Genomic DNA, 20,553 nt, shown 5'->3' with positions numbered 1-20,553 from the left:
AGTGAAAAAGTAAGAATTTATTTTATGTATTGAAGTTTGCAGACTTTGGAGCTAAAAATAATTTTAAAAATTCTCATTGCAAACTCAATTATGAGACACCTTAGAAAGGCTTCCTCGGTGGCTAAGATGGTAAAGAATCTGCCTGCAATGTGGGAGACCCAGGTTTAATCCCTGGGTCAGGATGATCTCCTGGAGAAGGAAATGGCAACCCACTCCAGTATTCTGGCCTGGAGAATCCCATGGACAGAGGAGCCTGGTGGGCAATAGTCCATGGGGTTGCAGAGTCATACACTTTCGCTTTCACTTCATTTTTGAAAGAACAGGCTCTGAAGAAACAGTTGAGTAAGGAAGTAGTCCATCAGATGAGTCCAGTTCTCTTAGAAGTGCTGTGTGGTGTGGCAGGTGAAGGAAGCGATGGATGAAATGTTACCTGCCTTTAGCAGGATACTTGACTTCTTCTTTAACACCATGAGCAGCAAGACATAGCCCAGGCCAGTGGCTCATAGAACCACAGTTGATAAAAATTCCTGGGAAACTTTTTTTTTTCTTCTGTGTTTTCCACTTATATTTTTGACCATGCCTTTTCAGCTTTCTTCAAAGATAGTCTTTATCCAGGAGAAACTTAAATGTTTATTTTCTCTTAGATTCTGACTTGGCAATCCTGGTGAATTTCATTTTTATTTACCAAAAGTCTGTTTTCCCTCCTGGGAGAGGATTATACTTTTTGACACCTCCAAAGTCAGAACTTAAGACTTGTTTTGACCATGGGAATGTAAGCAGAGATCGTTCTTTTTTAGAAATTAATTTTTATTGGAGTATAGTTGATTTACAGTGTTATGTTAGTTTCAGGCGTACAACAAAGTGATTTAGTTATATGTAGGAGACAGGAGCCTGGTGGGCCACAGTCCGCAGAGTCAAACACAACCGAAGTGACTTAGCACGCATGCACATACATAGATACATTCTTTTTTAGATTCTTTTCCCATATAGATCATTACAGAGTATTGAATGGAATTCCTTGTGCCATACAGTAGGTCTTTATCAGTTTTATATTTTATATATGTGTGTTAGTCACTCAGGCATGTCCAACTCTTTGTGACCCCATGGACTGTGGCCCTCTAGGCTCTTCTGTCCATGGAATTCTCCAGGCAAGACTACTGGAGTGAGTTGCCATTTCCTCCTCCAATTTTATATGTAGTAGTGTGTATATGGGAAGCTTTTTAAATCCTGTCTTTTGCCTCTTGCCCTGGACCTAGTGAATCAGTATCCTAGGGCTTGGGTTGATGTAGTGAGAGCCGCGATAAAAAACTCGGGAGATGTTATTTATTAAAAGCTATCAGTAGGTAGAAGAATTATTTCCAAAGTCTCAAGAGGTTGTCTATACTGTATGATGCCATTTACATAACATTCTTGAAGTGACAGCACTGTAGAGGTGAACGGGCTGGGGGTTACGGATGGGAGGCAGTGACTATGACAGGACATAGGAGGGGTTTCCTTGTGTTGCCAGGACAGTTCTGTATCTTGGTATAGCTATACAAGTGATAAAATGTCATAAAATTATATGCAAAGACACACCAAATAAATGAGTGCATGCAAAAATGGTGCAGTCTGAGTGGAGCCTGTAGTCCAGCTCGCAGTACTGTGCCAACCACCCTCCTTCAGCCCTGGAAGATGTCACTATGGGGGCAGGTGGGGTGATGGGTACTTTCTTACATAGAAAACATGATCTGAGAGAAGCAGCTTAGGAGAACAAGAAGAGGAAGAAGAGATAGGAAGAGGTTGAGTGCTCTGCACTATTTTTTACAACTTCTTCAGTCTATAATTATTTCAAAATAAGAAGTTAAGAACTTTCCAGGTGCCTCTGATGTGCAGCCGCTGGTTTAGGGCCCACAGTTGTTGGATGTGTGTGCCCTTGTTGGCTATGGGTGGATTCAGGTGAAAGTGACCGGGGGGCAGGAAGATTAGCCTTGGAGCTGAAGTCTATTGACTATGTTGTCAGTGGCTGTTTGATGGGCTACACTTTGCAGTGGGAATTGTCTTAGCTTGGAGTGGTCATTGCCTTCGAAATTCAGGTGAAAGTGACGATGCAACTGAGTGATTTTGGTCAACTGGAGAATAAGGGTCATAAGAACAAGGTCACCTGCGAGGGGGAAGAGTCCAATTCATAGCCCAGGTTGGAATCCAAGCAGAATCCTGAAGCTCTAGGAGTCAGTTTGAAGGAGAGCAGCAGTGAGCATAAAGACTTGGAAAGCAAGGTCTTGGAAAAAAGTTACCAAAATGGGACTTTTTTTTTGCCCCAGAGGTTACAGATACGACAGCTTCTAGACCTATGTGCTTCAGAGCGCCAGCGGGTTAGCTGTTTGGGATTGTCAGCAAAGTGAAAAGGTTAGCGGACACTTCTGAGCGACAGACTGAAGTGAGGCTTCAGGAATAAAGTCCTAGAAGTGGGGGTGAGGGTACACGAGGGAGGGAGAGAGCCCCGTTCTGTGAAAACGTTTGAATGCCAAGGGTGGCGCCCGGCATAGAGTGAGGCTCAGCGAGTCTTTGCAGAAGCGATGGCTATGGGATCCCACTGGGAGGGGAGAGGCAGCCAGGTCACTCTGCCCGTCAGGCCAGGACTTTGTCCTCACGACATCTAACACCTGGGAGACACCTCTCTAAAATACAGGGATGACAAGCTGCCAAAGATCTATGTGCAGAGAGCGTGTGGATGGACACCCTCCCCTTCATGTCCCATCACCTGTGTCTCATGGGTGCTTTGTTGTTATTGTTAAGTCACTAAGTCCTGTCTGACTGTTTGCAGCCCCATGGACTGCAGCATGCCAGGCTTCCCTGTCCTTCACTATCTCCCGGCGCTTGCTCAAACTCAGGTCCATTGAATCAGTGATACCATCCAACCATCTCAACCTCTGTCACCCCCTTCTCCTGCCCTCAGTCTTTCCCAGCATCAGGGTCTTTTCCAATGAGTCAGCTCTTCACATAAGGTGGTCAGATTATTGGAGCTTCAGCCTCAGTACTTTCAATGAGTATTCGAGCTCCTTTAGGATTGACATGGGTGCTTGCAGCTACAGTTCCTCTAATCAGTGTTAGCAGTAGGCGGTGGTGTGAAGTCACTGTCTCAGACACTCGGCCTGAGGAGGGAGAGTTCTTATTTCACAGCTTTAAAATTACCTGAAACAGACAATGTTCTTGCAGAATAATGTTTTAAAAGAATTCTTCTTAAGGTATCTCTCTTTTGGAGCATTTCTTTAAAGTCAGAAGGCAGCCAAAAACTTCTCACATTCAGATACTTAGTGGGAAGGATGTGTGGGTGATGGAGCGCCTTCTACACTGCATTTTCTCAAATGTCTTTTTCTGGCTAAAGCACATCTCCATGGAACCTCAGAACTCTTCTCTACCCACAAATCATTCTTTTCTTCCTCCAGAAAGGTGCCTGAATTCTGGGTTCCACCGGTGGTGGTTTCTTGCGGACAGTCCACTCACTGTGGGTTATAAATTTTCTGTCTATTAGACGCTACTGTATTCCTTGCCCTCAGGGAAGGCGAAGGGGTGCCAGAGAGTGGAAGACTGTGAAGGTTTCCTGATGCCTCTCTTTCTGCGCTTCTCTACTGTCGATAGAGATTCATGCACCGTTCCCAGTGCCATGTGACAGACGGATTGGGTTCCACTCCAGGTGATGGGGGAACTTGCCCTGACTCAGTGACTGCCTTGCAAGTTTGCTCAGTGTTTTACGTAGCTAGATGTGGGGCTAAGTCAAGGGTATAAAGTCAACAAGAGGTTTTGGATGCTTGTATTCTAGGAACCCCCACATATATGTGTTTTATGTATGCAATATGTGTTATTGCACGTGTTAGTTGCTCAGCTGTGTCCGACTCTTTGCAACCCCATGGACTTCTCTGTCCATAGGATTCTCAAGGCAAGAACACTGGAGTGCATTGCCATTTCCTTCTCCAGTTATTGCATGAGGCATTGGAAATTAACTAGCAACTGAAACAGGCAAGGTCCTTACACTCACGGGGCTTCTCCTTAGAGGATTGCGTTAGTCTGCATCCTTGGAGAAGGGCAAAAGGATCACCAGTGTCAGATTTTATTAGGAGAAATGCCCTAATGGGGGGCAGGGGCGGGAAACAGGGAAGAAGCCAGAAACGTGGGAGAGTCTTTGGACCTGCAGGTCTGACCCCAGTGAAGGCGACAAGGAGAGAAACTGGTGTAGAAGCATCCTCTGTGGTCTAGAGAGGTTTGGCAAAGCCGCTGGAGAGTCTTTGAGTCAAAATCAGAAGACAGGGGATCCCAGGTCTCCCAGGAAATGGTGTGTCTTAGTTTTTCCTCTGCTGTTAGTCACTGTTTGGGGCGGTCCCTGGGAGCTGTGGCCCCAGCATGCGCACCCCGAGACGGATGTCCAAGGGCAGCAGCTGGGGCTCTCCTTAGTCCATGACACTCCCTTCTCAAGGCTGCCATGGAAAGGGCAAAGATATTAACAAAAACACACGAAAAAATGTAACATTAGAGCCGTGATGAACTCCGACAAAAGCCAAGCATACATGTCAGGAGAGTGCCATGGGGCTGTCTAACCTGTCGGGAAGGGCGGCTAGGGAGAGGGAGCCAGGCCAGGGCAGGCTTCCCCAGGGAGCTGAGGTCTGAAGAATCCGGAGGAGTTAACTAGGAAAGTTGGGGAGCGGGCAGCTCTCCTTGGGGCACTTTGCGGTGATGACTCTGGTCTGAGTGTGGGAGTTGCTGAGAGCAGCAGGAGGGGGCGGGGAGAGAGTTAGAAGGCTGTGGAGGAAAACCTGGTGGGGCGTGGACCAGGTGGGGCAGAGGAGATGGCCAGGGGTGAGGGCCCCTTGGAGAAGGGAGGGTGGGCTGTGCTTAGATTGGATGTGGGGGTGGGGTCGTGAATGACGCCCAGGTTCCTGCTTTGCAGCATTGGGTGCATAGGGAGGGGTGGGGGGACGGGGCGAGAGATGGAGAGAGAGAGAGTTTGGACTTGTTGAGCTTGGGATGCTCTTGTCTAACCTGTGAGTCCCCTGTGTCTTGCAGGTAGTGATGTATCTAGAGAGAAGTTTAAAATGAGGGCGAGGCCCCCTGGGATTTGGGAGGATGTCACAGATACTGAGAAGGCAGAGAGGGAGGCGGAGGATAAGGAGGGGCTAGCGTGGGACAGGCGCGGGAGAGGAGAGTGTTTTGAAGAGGGGGTGGTCAGCAGAATTGAATGCCGTGCTGAAAAGGACCGCCACCTTGTGTAGCATGGAGGTGACCTTCACAAGGGCTGTGGTGATGGACAGATGGTCCAGACTGGAGCGGGCTGAGGAATTAGTAGGAGGCAGGGAGCAACCAACTCTTTAAAAGTTTGGCCATGAAGGGAAGACTAGCAGGAGGTCGGCAGCTGGAAATAGGCTTCCCTGGTGGCTCCGTGGTAGAGAACTCACCTGCCAACGCAGGAGACAGAGGTTCGATCCCTGGGTTGGGAAGATCCCCTAGAGAAGGAAATGACCACTCCCAATATTCTTGCCAGAAAAACCCCATGTTTGGAGGAACCTGGCAAGCTACAGTCCATGAGGTTGCAATAAGAGTCGGACGCAACTGAGCAACTAAACAACAAAAACAGCAACTAAAAGGGGGATGAGGCCGACAGGCTTTTTCTTCCTGTTGTTCTAACAGTAGAGACTGAAGTACATTTACAGGAACCCAATTAACTCTCAGAGGAAGGGTCGGTTTACTTGGCAGTGCGGGGTTCCCCGAGAGGGCAGGGCCGGCGGGGTCAATGCCTAGGTGGAGAGCTTGGTCTTGGGAAGAGGGACACCTCTCTGTGTAGTCAGAGGGAGGAGACTTGGAGGAAGACAGATTCTAAATATGGAGCTGGCAGTGGCCAGAGGTTTACTTTAAAATCCGCATGACGTTCTCATGTGCCTCCCTGACCGGGCATATTGACCTTGGACTTTAGCCTGAATGATGGTAACAATGTTTCATATTTAGTACCTAGACCCAACTACATATGAGGAAATTATCCTGTGCTTTTTGAGGCAGTATTTCCTGTAGCTTTTAACATCAGCGATGATGCGGTAGACAAAATTAAACTCTACAGCTATACCTTTAGTACTAAATGCTAATAGTGTTTACCGAGGAAGGGGCCGGGCGGGGGGCGGTAAGAAAAAAAAAGAAGAATGTGGTGGACCATTTCAGACTGACCTGAGCAGAGAGCAGAAACATGCTAAAGACATCCATTTTCACTCAATTTTTTTTTTTTTTAACTCAGTTGCCCACCAGCCCGGGTTAGGCAGTAGGGGTCGGGGCGAGGGTCACTTTAAATGAACCCAGGGCCGCGGCTGAATGGCCCTCACACTTGCTGGAAGCTTCTGTGGTGACTGAATTCCCTGCAGGTTCTGCAGAGAGGCAAATAGCCAACCCTAAATGCTTTGGGCAAGGGTCTTAGTGGAAACGGATCCAGTTCTCTTGTTTGCCTGGGTTGACTTGACCAGGTGAGGAAAAGTCATCACCTGGGACAGAAACTTCCAGCCACCTTGATCAGCCCATCCATTTCCAGGAACTGGAATGAACAGATCCCTGCAATGAATACTGGAGTGGGTAGCCTATCCCTTCTCCAGGGGATCTTCCTGACCCAGGAATCGAACCTGCAGGGTCTCCTGCATTGCAGGCGGGCTTTTTTTTTTTTTTTTTTTTTAACCAACTGAGCTATCAGGGTAAGCCCTGCTTATTGAATAAAGAGTGGTAACTGGGTCATATTCGGGCTTTTATAGAACAGGTAGGATGTGCTTCATGGGAGAAAAGATTATCAGAAAAGAACTTGTCAGAAATCTGACGTCTATTTTGTAAAATCCTGAAAGGCATTAGAAAGATGGATTAGAGGTTGGTGGTCAGAAGACCTCCAAGGGAGGTATAATTTTCTACCCTGAAGAAATAGCAAAGACAACGTGTTCAGTCCCTTGGTGATTCCGATGACGAGCCGGGACAGTTGGCAGTCCTGGGTCTCAAGAGATGAAGCCTTGGGTGCAGGGCTTCTCAAAGCAGATGACATTGTAGTTTTGAAAAAAGTGTGCAGTTTGCTATTTCTTTTCACTCTGCAATTCCTCTTCCTGTCTGTAACATTCAAACAAGGCTTGTTTCCTTGGGAGATTTTTTTTTTCCTTTGCATATAGTCAGGCACACATTTTCAATGTTTCCAAACTGTTTATTTTTCTTGGATCCCTCAAAGGTACAGCGAGGAGGCAGGTCAGCTCTTTATACGGTGAACCTATATAAAGCTGTAAAGTAGGTCACACTTGCATATCGGGTACAGCTCTGCCTGCCTCTTCTCCGCTGTGGAAATAATTGATCTAGAAGCACCTGCGTGGAGTTCTCAAGGACTGTTCCTTCTATTCCTAAAAATCCTATGTAGCATGTGTCCTTCAGTCGCCTCAGTGTTTCTGACTCTTTGGGACCCTATGAACTGTAGCTCACCAGGCTCCTCTGTCCATGAGATTCTCCAGGCAAGAATACTGGAATGGGTTGCCATGCCCTCCTCCAGGGGATCTTCCCAATCCAGGGATGAAACCTGCGTCTCCTGTGTCTCCTGCATTGCAGGCGGACATTAAATAATTTCACTTAGGTGGGGGGTGATGTGATAGGAAAAGGGAGGGGTTGAAGGGAAAGATGTCCTTCAGCTTTTGAATGAGTTTCTTTGAGGCTGGAGCACAATTCTTCGATGAAGGCTAGAGAGAAGTTCTTGCCAGCCAGGATTTTCAGTGTAAAACCGATGAAAGAGAAGCCAAACACTGTTGAAGACGCACTGCTTTGGAGGGCTGAGACTAGAGCTCTCAGACATCCACGTGTTTGGCGTTCCGTGTGGATGGACAGTGAGTCAGAGTTACCTTCACGTGGCCAGGACTGTCTGTTTAAGAAATCTTCAGACTGAACTTGGTGTTGATGTGATGGAACCGCTGGCTGAAGTGGGATAGTTGAGCCCAGCTGTGCAAGATAACAAGGCTCTTCAGACCAGTTTATTCACCGGGCAGCCGTTTTTATCTTCGTTATCGCCTTTAGTACGGCTGCCACCACCCTGGGGACCAACTGTGAACAATATAGGATGACTTCCGGTTGGCACGTAGGACACCCTAGCTCAGAGTCGCCAAGGAGCTCCTCCAAAGTCATCTGGGGGCTTCCCTGGCGGCTCAGTGGTAAATAAGTAGATAAAATTATCTTTTAATAAAACTCTTGGTTTTGTGCGGGCTGGGCTCAGAATCTCATTGCGAATTTGTGTCTGCAAAATGCCAGGCACAAGTGGGGTCCTGGGGACACCCCAGGGAACAGGAGGCCCGGCCCCCATTGGAGCAGTGTGGGGGTGGGTGGGGGGCGGGGGGCAGGGGGCATAGTGGAGGAGGGGTGTGCGGTGCAGACACAGGAACAGTGCAGAACTAGAGAGAGCTCAGCTAGGGGTGGGGCTGGGGAGGGGCTCCTGGGGAAGGTGACCCCCAGGAAAGGCATCAGAGAGAGTCAGAGGAGGAGGGGAATTCTCCTGCGGTTGATGAGAAAGCTTCCTGCAAAGTGGGGACCACAGCCCTCCTGAATGTTACTATGTGTTGGGACAGGGCCAGTCTTTTTGGTGGGGAGTTAAGCCTCTGTGTTTCTTTTTAATAACCCCACTGGAGCATAATTCAAAATGGGTATCTGTGGCAAGTGAAGGTAGTTTATAAATGCCCAGTAGATAAGCTGGGTGCTAAGAGTGAATCTGGAAAACCACGTAAAACCTGGATTATCTTAAAATTATTCTTAAAGTGTTATAGGCAGCTCTAGTTTCTCGGAGGGTAACAGTGGTGTGGATCATTGGTAGAAGTTTTGATTTTGGGCTTTGTGTGCATTTGGACTGTGTCTTTTAAGTTTTGTTCTGCGTAGGCAAGGTGAAAATTAGCTTGTTCCCCGATGCATACTGACAGCAGGTAGCTAGAAAGATGATAAAGTTTTTGAGGACAGGGAGTGAAAAGGGCTAAAAAAATGAACACTTTGTTGCGGCTAACCTTAGAATGTATACATAAAGTCTTCCATGGATGAACATCTAGGCACTGTTCTTTTATATGTATGTTTTCCATGTGAGTTTCTGTGGATTGTCCGAGTCCTTTGGCCTTCATGAAAGCACTTTTCATCTTGATTTAAGAAATTATGATTAGAACTTACTACATTAAAAAATTCAAATAGTCTAGAGGCTATCAAATGAAAACTAGTCCACCTCCTCTTTGGTGCTTCTCCCCTATTTGTAACTCTTGGCAGTTTTATAGTGTCCCTCCAGAAATGCACATGTGAGTGTGTGTGTGTGTGTGCATGTGTATGCTGTTGCTGCTAAGTCAATTCAGTAGTGTCTGACTCTGTGCGACCCCATAGACAGCAACCCACCGGGGTCCTCCATCCACGGGAGTCTCCAGGCAAGAACACTGGAGTGGGTTGCCGTAAAAGCATATACGTGTATGTGTATATGTGTTTGGGGGCTTCCCTGGTGGCTCACATGGTAAAGAATCTGCCTGCAGTGTGGGAGACCTGGGTTTGATCCCTCGGTCAGGAAGATTGCCCGGAGAAGGGAATGACTACCCACTCCAGTATTCTTGCCTGGAACATTCTATGGACAGAGTTATGCATATATATGTTTACTATGCAAATTTTTTTTTTTTTTTTTGGCAAATGGTTTTTGTCAGCTCATCACATATCTTGGGTATCTTTCCCCATCGCCATATATAGAGCCCCTTTCTCTTTTTAGGGTCTGCATAGCATCCTATAGTAGAGATGGACCATAATTTACTTAGCCAGAAAGGACTTCTAGGTTTTCAAGTTTTTAAGGCTATTGTTAACTAGGCTGCAGTAAACATTCTTGTACATACACAATGGCACATATATGTGACTTTATCTTTGGGACTGAATAAAAGGATGTTAACTGTTACAGAAAATGATGACCTGAACTGATGTAAAGTGGTGAGACCACTGCTTCCAGCGTGTCCTTCCCAGGATGAGACAGCCTTTCCTAGAAGATCACTCTGTCATGTCTGTCTCTCTGCAACACCATGGACTGCAGCCCGGCAGACTCCTCTGTCCTTCGAATTTCCCAGGCAAGACCACTGGAGCCGGTATTACCATTTCCTACTCCAGGGGTCTTCTGAACCCAGGGATCAAACCTGCCTCTCTTGTATCTCCTCCAGTGGCGAGCGGATTCTTTACCCCTGCACCACCTGGGAAGCCCCAGCTGGTCCCATTCCCCAGTCATACCTCTCACCAACTTATGAGGGAAATGCATGTTGAGAGGTCAACTTTTATGCTCTTTAAAAAGATAAAGTCCCACAAGTGGGATTACTGGGTTAGCAATTTTAATGCTACATTTAAAAATTTCCTAAACTGCTTTAGGAAGATATGGTCCCAATTTATACTTCTGTAGGCATAAGTCAGGGTTCGGCAGTTGTTCAGGAAGTGATCTATGGAGCTGAGAGTGTTGAACTTTGCTTTTTGGAGTGTGTCTAGGAAACATGACATGTTTTTATTTAACTGTTCATTGTCAGGTGTGTGGGCCCTTTAGAAAGGATGGCAAAAGCAGTGGGGGAAGATGACAGGTTAAAAACTGTAGGATTGGACACATGGGTGGACAAGACTTGTTCGTACTTCAGGGGCAGAAAGAGGCCTTTAAATTATTGATAAATGAAATACCCCATGACTTGGAGTGCCTTTTTAAGGCACAATGAAAAACAGACTCCTCCACCCGTCCTGCCCTCCTCCCCTCTCTCCATCTCCAGTCAGTATTCCAGAAACATGTTAGTGGGTTCTTCAAAGATAGCCGTTTTGAATAACTCACCAGGTATTTGTTGCCCTGTCAATCGGAGCCCCACATGTGCGTGCTCTGAGATAAGAGACCTGAACTGGGTAGGGAGTGTGGTGGCGGGGGTGGGGGGGGTGCCAGAGGGGCTAGTGAGGGCACTTTAGTGATTAGATCACTGCACTGGACTATTGAAGAGTTGGAGTGATCGAACTCTGAAATTCTAGGATGCCATTCTTGTACTCAATTTAAAATACTCTCAAGGGCTTGTAGCCCATCTTGTCGGACCAAAGACTTGAAATAGGGCTGGCAGTTCATGAGCTGTGGGCTCCCCAGATGGGCAAAAATGAGCTTAAATTTTCTGGCTTCTTCCTCTTGGGTTGTCCCTCAAATCTTTGGTCTATGATGATGATAGTTCAGTGCATTTATTACGATGAATCACCTGATCAACCTATATTGATACATTAACTGAAGTTCATAGTTTATATTAGGGTTCATTCTTTGTGTGGAAGTGCGGTATGGGTTTTGACAAAAGTATAATGTTCAAGCACCTTCAATTCTAGTATCAATCAAATCAGTGTTGCTGGGATTGTGGAACTTGGAAGAGAAGTTAAGAAGACTTTTTACAAAGAACTTGGAGTCTAGAAGTTTTCTATAAACCAAGGTACCAGCACACTGTCTGCTGAATAGATTGTGGATTATTGGAATATTATGAGCTTTGAGAGCTTGATAGAAAAGTGTTAAAAAAGAAAAATAATTACTCACATTTGGGTTGTGTTTTGCATAATTATCTCACCTGAAAACTCATGCATTCATTCAGCATTTACTGAACCCCTTCTAGGTTTCAGGAGAGCCTTTTAGCAGCTCCCCAGATGGGGGGTAATTTATCTCCACTGTGCAGGTGAGAAAATGGATGAGGTGGAGGAGTAACTTGAACCCAGGCATCTGGTTCTCAGTACAGAGCCCTTTTCAACCGGCCTTACTGCAGCCTGGTGGGAAAAGCCATTTTTCAGGCAGCTGGAGACATTTCTCAGGATGCTGTTAGCTCAGCGATCTTAATTAAGGGGATCGCAGTAGCAGAGGAGGGTGGGTTGAAGGCAGAATGTCAGAAAACTCGCCGTGTCCTTAAGATGAATGTGGACATCTGTCCAAGTGTTACTGTTGGAGAAGAAATGCAAACTCTTTTTTCTTTGCTAGACGTTTCCCATACCCGTCTAATGAATGTTCCAGGATTTATTTTTAAAAAAAGAAAAAACAAACCTGCATCTCCACTTCTGGATTTTGCACCTCCATCCCACCCTTCCCAGATTTAAGTGAATAGCAGGAGACCAGTTCACTCCTGTGAAGGTAAACTCGGCCTCTGGTGTAGTGTTACCAAGGGAAGCAATTAGCTTTGATTATATGGTGGGAAGTTATTCAGCAGTGGAAGGTTACTAGTCTTAATAAAACCCAAGTTAATTAAAAACTTCTCATGGGTCATTATTATTTGAGCATACTGTGTGGTCTATTTTTATTTAATGATTTTTAAAGATGTCTCATGTTTTTAAGCACTACTCCCCCACCTCCGCCCCCATTGTCAGAGCGGGCATGGTAAAGTGTGGTGACCGGGAGGAGGAAGAGATGGTATGTGTGAGGCATTTGCATAGACCTGTTCTGTGCTTTTTTTTTTTTTGGTTTGGATTTTTATATTTTGTGCCTTTTTATTCTTTTGCACATTTCTTTGTGAAACAGAGTGACTCTTGCATAATCTGACTACCCTGGTGGCCTTTTGTATGCAGGAATAAGGATCTGTGTAGTTTTCAGAAAAAAGCAAAAAATCAGCTAAAAGTATGCGTTTCAGTTACTTCACTTCCCTCTTTTTAAAAAGCAGTTGATTTACTTTCTTGTGCATTCCTCTTTTCAGTTGATGAGGAAATGTTTCTGTTTCTCAAGGCCAGACAAACTAGACTGTGAGATTGTTTGTCAAGAGACACACATACCTTCCCTCAAGACAGCTGGTACTTGAGTGGGTAGAATTTAATGCCATCGGCATTCCTTAGCTAAATAAGGTCCTGAAAACAGTATTGACCTTGGATTCTAGTCATCTCTCCTGTGACAATAGGCCTTAGTTTTGCCACCTCAAAAACGGGTAAAATGAAGCCAATGGACAGGTTTCTAATGAGGGAACTGACACTGATATTTATGTGTTAGAGTCTTTTTATTTTATATGCAGGAGCACTTTTGAAATTCTATTTCCTTTTATTTAGAATTTGTGATAATTCATACAACACCTGGGAAGGTTGAGACATTTTACTTTTTCGTAGATTGTAAATGAAATAGGACAAACATGATCCAGAGGGAGATAATATGAAATATTTAAAAGAGCAAACTGTTTTTCCAACTCCTGAAATTTGTTTACCCCTTGAAATTGAAAGTAAGAAGTCTGATTGTATTTTTAAAGTACTAAATTGAAGCCTCTCTTTAATTCAAGTGGGTGAGGCTTTGCTGAGTATTGCAGGATTTCCTGAGTATGATTCTTTTTAGCAAATATAACATCTAGGTTAGACTGGGATGGAGTATTCTGACTTGTAGATATTGGTGGAAGTCTGAAGAGACTTTAAAGCGTTCACTTGTTATATCTGAGGTTCTTTGACATAGGAGAGTGGTAAAGTCTCCATTATGTAAATTAGGAGAATGACTTCCAATCAGCAGGTTAACTTTTTTTCCTTAAAGTTTAAAAAAAAAATTGGTTTTTTTTTGGCCTCAAGGCATTTGGTATTGTAGTTCTCTGACTAAGGGTCTAACCGGTGCCCCTTGCATTGCAAGCTCGGTGTCTTAACCATTGACTGCCAGGGGAGGTTAACTTTTGAGAAATACAGCTTCTAAGTTGCTGAACCTGGCTAAACTCTAGGTGCTTCAAGTGCCATCTTGGGATTTGCAGGAAGGCAGCAACTCGGAGCTCATCAGACATGACAGAACCCCAGCCCCCACCCTGAGCTGCAGACTCAGAATCTGCACTTACTAAGCGCCCCCAGTGGTCTGCGTTCAGGTCAGCTTTCAGAGCACCGGCCTAGACACCCCGTCAGAGCCCTGTGTCTACTCGGAAGCAAGCCGACCTGGCTGACCTTCGAGGTCAGCTGGGTTCGAACTTGTCTCCTCCAAGGCACTGGCTTCTTTCACCTGCGTTTTAACAGACACATGCCTAGTGCTGGAAACAAATACAATCCTCCTTCCTATCAAGCAGCACATTCACGGAAATGATTTCCGTAGACGTTTGAGAGGCAACCAGTGTGTGATATATTTAAACTCACATTGTTCTGTTTGAAAATGTGTTGGAAAGAGTTATGAACGGGGGAGAAAGCAAACCGTCAAGGCAGACTGCTGCTGATAGAATGACAGACAGTGGAAATGAAGATTTTTGTTGAAGATTAAGGACTTATTGTTTATTAAGCAGAAAGAGTAGCGATCTGGTGGTGATGGAAGAGTAGCGATCTGGTGGTGATGGTGTACAGCCCCAGCGAAAGTAAACATTGAGTCTGATGAGGTCAAACTCGAGCATAATCACTGCCCTATTTTTTTTTTTCCCCTAGCACAATTTTGAATTACAAGGGGAAAAAAGGCAGACAGAGAACAAACAAGATCAGCAGGTTTTCTGAGGCTGAAACTATTCTGTCCACTCATGATCTACACCGAACGCCTAATTAACAGAGTCAGAAAACAAAATTAGTGCTTCACTTTACTGTGGACAAACAACCAGTTACAAAGCCTTTCTGCGGGGCCTTGTTAATTCTGTTCTAGGCCCGAGGCCCAGAAATACCGCCACAAACAGTGATTTTAGTGAAGAGGTGGTACATTTGTAAGAGATTTGGTTAATTATTAAACATACAAACCCCAAATCAGGAGTCATCATTGGCCATCTCTCTTGTACCTCCCATGTCCAATCGATCACCACGTCCTGTGAATTTCACCAAGTACTGATAAATATCTCCCAGATGCACACCTTCTCTGCATTCCACGGGCCCAGGCCCAGCTCTCTGCAGCTCTTGCTGGGACCACTACAAGTGCCATCTAGCTCACCCCCGTCCACCCCCCAGCCACCCCTGTCACCCCACCCACACCCTCCACTTCACTCTTTAAGGTCTAGCCACACTAACCAGAAGGCTTCCCAGGTGGCACAGTGGTAGAGAATCTGCCTGCCAATGCAGGAGATGCAGGAGACGTGGGTTCGATCCCTGGGTCAGGAAGATCCCCTGGAGGAGGAAATGGCAGCCCACTCCAGTATTCTTGCCTGGAGAATCCCATGGACAGAGGAGCCTGGTGGGCTACAGTCCATGGGGTCGCAAAGCGCTGGATACAAGTGAGCAACTGAGCACACAGCACACACGCTAGCCAGAGAGATCTTTTCATATAAACTCCAAAATCACATTGTTCTAATTTTAAAAAAAGAAACCATTATTTTTATTGGGATTGCAGTTTACATTTCTAGATTAATTTAGGAAGAATCAACATAGTTATGTTGCTGAATCTTTCGGTCTAGGAACAGACTTTTCGTCTTCTTTTGTGTCTTCCAGGTTAATTTAAATTCTCTTCATATAGATCTTGTCCAATCTTGTTATATTTATTCTTAAGAATTTCCCTCTTTTGTTCCTATTATAAACGGAAGCCTGTGCTTCCAATACCTCTTCAAACTGGTCATTGTTTGTATGCAAACAAGTTTTACTCTTACTGAACTCTCTTAGGGTTAGCATAGTTTCTTAGTGGATTCTTTTGGCGTTTTGAGCTATACCAGAATATCACATGCACATAGTGATAATCTTATCTCTTTTTCCCCAATCTTTAAATCTCTGATTTCTTTCTCTCACTCAGGTGTGTTGGCCAGCTCCTCAGAGACCAATGATAGTGGACATCCTTATTCCTGAGTAGTGAAATGCTGTTAGTGTTCCCATGCTAGCTGCTGACTTTCAGGTCAAGATAGCTGTATTTTATCATGTTAGGAAATTATCTATCATTTCTTCATTACCGATGCTGGGAAAGATTGAAGGCAGAAGGAGAAGGGGACGACAGAGGATGCGATGGCTGGATGGTATCACTGACTCCACGGACCTGAGTTTGAGTGAACTCCGGGAGTTGGTGATGGACAGGGAGGCCTGGCGTGCTGTGGTCCATGGGGTCGCAAAGAGTTGAACGTGACTGAGTGACTGAACGACTGAATTGAATCTTCTTTACTGAAGCATTTTTACCGAGCGATTTAAAAACTCCTGACCCCGTTGCGTCACTCTGCTGCCTTTCATTGCTCTGAAGAGGCCCCTTTCTCACCTGTGTTTCCAGGCAATGCTGAGCCTCTTCTAGAGCTCGGCCCTTGGACACCTGTTTCTTCTGCTGTAAGGTTCACCTCTCCGCCCCCCACCCCAGGGTCTTCGCTTGAACAGCTGCCACCATCTTTCTGAGCTTGTCTCAGACTGGATTCCCACCCAGTAGAGAGCCAGACAGAATCAGGTCATGAGGTGCCTGGCGCGGTGAGTCCCAGCTGGCCAGACCAGGGGCTAGGAGGTTGGGAGAAGGCCCTCATGCTGGTTCAAGTTCTGATGACGAGAGCTGAGCGTCAGGTGGTGGTTCTGGGCTGGGAAGAAGGGACCGACATGAGAGGTGTTTTGGAGATAAATCCTCTACAGCTCGTCCACGGAATTCAGGCAGAGATGGGGGGCAGGAAAGGGACATCTAGGGTGCTCTGAGGTCACCTCTTGTGTGATTTGATGATGCCACGCACTGAGATGGAGATTTCACAAAGAGGAGCAGGTTTGAGAGAAAAGGGGGTGAATTCCGTTCAGACACTCACCCAGCGATCATGGGTGTTCTGGCTTCAGTGTGCTGGGCGCTGCACCAGGCTCTCTTTTTTTTCGGTGTGATGTGATGGACACGGAGCTGTGGGCCTGCTGGGTTGGAGGGGCCTGGAGGGCACCCGAGGGGAGGAGAACGCCCTGGATCTGTGGGTCTGGAGCTGAGGGAGGGGCAGGACTGGGGATTCGTCTGCAGTGGGTTGGGATGGGGACTGCTCCTACCCTCTGGAGTGCCGGGCCTGGCCAGCTCTCCTGTCATGGGAATCTACCCAGGAGAGGGGGCTGGCTTTGCAGAGCAGGGTAGTGTTTTCTAAACCAGTGATCTGTGAACTGGTATCCATCTAAAATTAGCCTGCGAAAAGATAAGCTTAGCATGTGTCATTAGGTGGAATGACAAGTAATTGAGGGTGAAATTTTCCACTAAAAAAAAAAAGAACTCTATGCATATGAGGCCCTCTTACGTAAAAAGGGTGGGGGACTTTCCCAGCTGCTCTTTGCAGCGGGCACCCTGACGCTTCGGCTGGCGGGCACCCAGTGGGGCCGCACCGGGGAGGGGCCCCTTCTTTTTCCTGCCGCCTTCAGCTCAGGCCTGGGAGGATGTGGACCAAGACCGGACCTGTGGCGTGTTCACTGGTGCCCTTCCACTGGCGCTGGAAGTTAACCATAGCACGCCTTTCATCATTTGGGGTTTTGGCAAACCATACAGTGTTTCTCCCTGTGTCACGTCCCATCCCCTGGCCTTGATGGGTCTTGACGCCCTTGGGTCTCTGCAGTCTGAGGTCTCCGTGCCCAGCGCTGGCGCTGTTGTTCGTCATTGTTCCTGCCCCTCGCTTCGATTGCACTAGAATGACGTTCATGGTCGTGTACCTGGGTGACCGGAACAGTGAGTCACAGTTTCCCACACCCAGGACCTTTACTTCCTCCCTTCAGGGGTGACGAGATTGTGTGTGCAGGCGGGGGGAGGTGGGTGACGGCCACAGTTCGATGACTGGGATCCAGACAGGGGTCTGAGTCATCCTGCCCGAGTGGGGTGGGCAGCGGTGGGCAGGGAGGGGAGTGGGCTGGGGTGGAGGCCTGGAGGAGCTACCTGAGGCTGCCTTGCCTGGGTCTGGATACAGGGCACCTGGATACTGGTATCAAGACTTCTGGGTCACGCTTTTCCAGCTGAGAGGTGGAATCCCAAACTGGGTCATGAAATCAATTTAATAGGTTGCTGGTCAGAATTAAGAATGGAATAGAATAGAACAGAAGATGGTACAGATGAGCCTATTCGCAAGGCAGGAATAGAGATGCAGAAGTAGAGAACAGATGTGTGGAGATGGAAGGGAAGAGGGGGTGGGGTGCATTGGGAGGTTGGGATCGTCATATATACATGACCATATGTAAAAAAGATACCAGTGGGAAGCGGAGCTTAGCTCGGTGCTCTGTGATGACCGAGAGGGGTGAGATGGGGAGTGGGAGGGATGTGTTTATGCATATAGCTGATCCACTTCATCATGTGGCAGAGACTAACACAACACTGTAAAGCAGCTATGTCCCAATTTTTGTTTAAAAAAAGAATAGAAAATAGAGTACATCTCCTTTGGTAAGGGTAAGTATTATTTTGTAAAATTTTACTTCAGTTTGTGTGTGTGTGTTTTAGACTATGATATAAAAATGCATTTATTGCTATGGTTAATGGGCCCTAAAGTGTAAAAAGCGCTGCTCTGGATGGATGGTTGTCTTTAATGAGCTCTTTGGATAAGGATTGAGGATTGTTTCTTCATTTTTGTATTCCCTTGCCTCTAGCTACATGTAGCATATATTAGGTATGTCTGTAGATAGCTATTTGTGAGTGAAAGAAAGGGAGGAAAGAAGGGAAGAGAAGAAAAAGGAAGGAAGGCAGAGGAAGGACAGTGGGGGAGATGGAGAAAGCTCTGACTTCATAGCCCCGAAGGGCTGGAATAAGGGCGGATCTGGGGATCAGACTTCATTCTTCAAGATCCTGCTGGTATCTCAGCAACCAGCTCTGTTCCTTTTTCAAAACCACTTCCTGGGTGACCTGGAAGGTGGCTCAGTGAAGGCTTTCATAAGGATGGGTAGGAGGAACCAGCTCCAAACCGAACAGCCGAAGGTCAGGATCATCAGGGACGAAGGAAATGTCTCAGGAAAAGTTCCTGGAGTTTGTGTAATCTCTGCTCAAGGGACCTTGATTAGGTAAATGGTCCATTAAGTTTCTAATGCTGCTGGAACAAATTTCCACAAGTTTAGTGACTTACAACAGCACACGTTTATTATCTTATAATTCTAGAGGCCGGAAGTCCAAAGTGGGTCTTACCGGAGCTACAGTCAAGGTGTCAGCAGACTGCACGCCTCCCGAACCCCTGAGAGAGATTTGCTATTTCATTGCTTTTTCCAGGGTCTGCAGGCCACCATGTTCCTTGGCTCATGGCTCCTTCCTCTGTTTTCAAAGCCAGCAATATCGGACTGAGTCCTTCTCATGTCGCCTCCTCTCCCATTTTCTGTCCCAATTTTCTCTTCCACTTTTAAAGACCCCGCATTTATATCTAGGATGGAACTAGACAGGCTAATTTCCCTTTCTTAATATCAGCTGATTGGCAGCCTTGATTCCACCTGCAGCCTTAATCACACTTTGCCATGTAATCTAACATAGTCACAGGTTTCGGGCATTAGGACGGAGACATCTTGTAGAGGCCATCATTCTGCCTGCTGCGTATGGTCCATTCTAAGATTGCCAATCAGTGGTGGCCCCTGCCAAAGCCTTTGTGTTTACGTGGCGCACAGTTAGGCTGGGCGTATGTGCCATGAGCATGTCATGGATGTGATAAATACCTCCATTCATACGGAGCCGGGTAGCTGTCCCAGGGGAGAGGCTGATCTGACAGCTGGCTTTGGCTGCATTAATTGTACAGCCAGGCTGCGGGATGCTCTCGTGTGGTACTTTTACAGAGCTGTTGTGCTATTGCTGATCCACTTGGTGAGGCTGATCGTAAATAGCAACCGTGTTCATGTGGCTCACCTACTCCCATCTGCCAGACTGTGTGTGGGACACAGGCTGAAAGGGGTGTGAGTATGGGTAGCAGTGGCTGAGTGCCCGCATCAGGCTCTGGGCAGTGTTATTTGACTTCAGTCTTCAGAACAGCTGTCTTGAGGCTGGTGCGTTACTCTCCCTATCTAGACAAGAGGCAGGCAGGGCTCAGGAGGATGAGTAGCTCATCCAGTAGGTGACTCAGCTGGCAGGACTTGGATTCCAACTCTTAACATTCTCCTCTTGGGAACCATCAAGAGGGCAGATGACTGCCTGGCTCCTATCCCTGGACAGGAATGTTTCTTTGTTGGGTCAATTGTGTATTGAGGTTCCCCCTCTATAGAGGGGATGACAGTACCAGCATCTATATCCAGTACAAGGTGGTATATCAATGATGGGGAAGCTGCTGTGGATGAGAATTCTGCTTTGATGACTAAGGATTAGTGACCTTAGTATATCTGATGAGGATTAAGGAGCAAGTTTCTACATCAGTACTAGTATGGCTGATGTTGAAATCTCTTAACTGTTGAGAGTATCCAGGGTTACTTTACCTCTTTAGGAAATTTAGTCTGAACTGGTGGTCACAACAAGCCAAACAAGTTACCTGACATTTTCCCTTTGGCTTTTTAAAGAAATGTTCCTTTAGGGATGTCACTGGCAGCATTTAAAACTCCATGCTTACAATTCAGGGAGTGCAGGTTCGATCCCTGGTTGGGGAACTAAGATCTGGCATGCTGTACAGTGTAACCAAAACAGAAGGGGTAAAAAAAGAAACGTTCCTTTAATTTTTCCACCTTGGAAATGCTCAGCCAATAACAATCTACCGAAGGGGCTCACTGGTTGGCCTCGTAGGAAGCCATGGGAAGCAGAGTTCACTTACAGTTTCTGTTTGTGGCAAAATTTGTGTTAAGGTGCAGTTTGAGGATTCT

At 46.5% G+C, this 20,553-nt stretch overlaps 1 protein-coding gene across 5 annotated transcripts in view; it reads left to right on the top strand.

Moving 5' to 3' along the window:
• Positions 1 to 20,553, top strand: part of ZDHHC14 (zinc finger DHHC-type palmitoyltransferase 14) — a 274,893-nt gene that overhangs the window by 25,087 nt on the left and 229,253 nt on the right. The gene's annotated exons all lie outside the window — the stretch shown is intronic.

Source organism: Odocoileus virginianus, chromosome 34 (genome assembly GCF_023699985.2).
Source record: "Odocoileus virginianus isolate 20LAN1187 ecotype Illinois chromosome 34, Ovbor_1.2, whole genome shotgun sequence".
NCBI classification, from domain to species: domain Eukaryota; kingdom Metazoa; phylum Chordata; class Mammalia; order Artiodactyla; family Cervidae; genus Odocoileus; species Odocoileus virginianus.
This window is presented reverse-complemented; position numbering and strand designations above follow the sequence as displayed.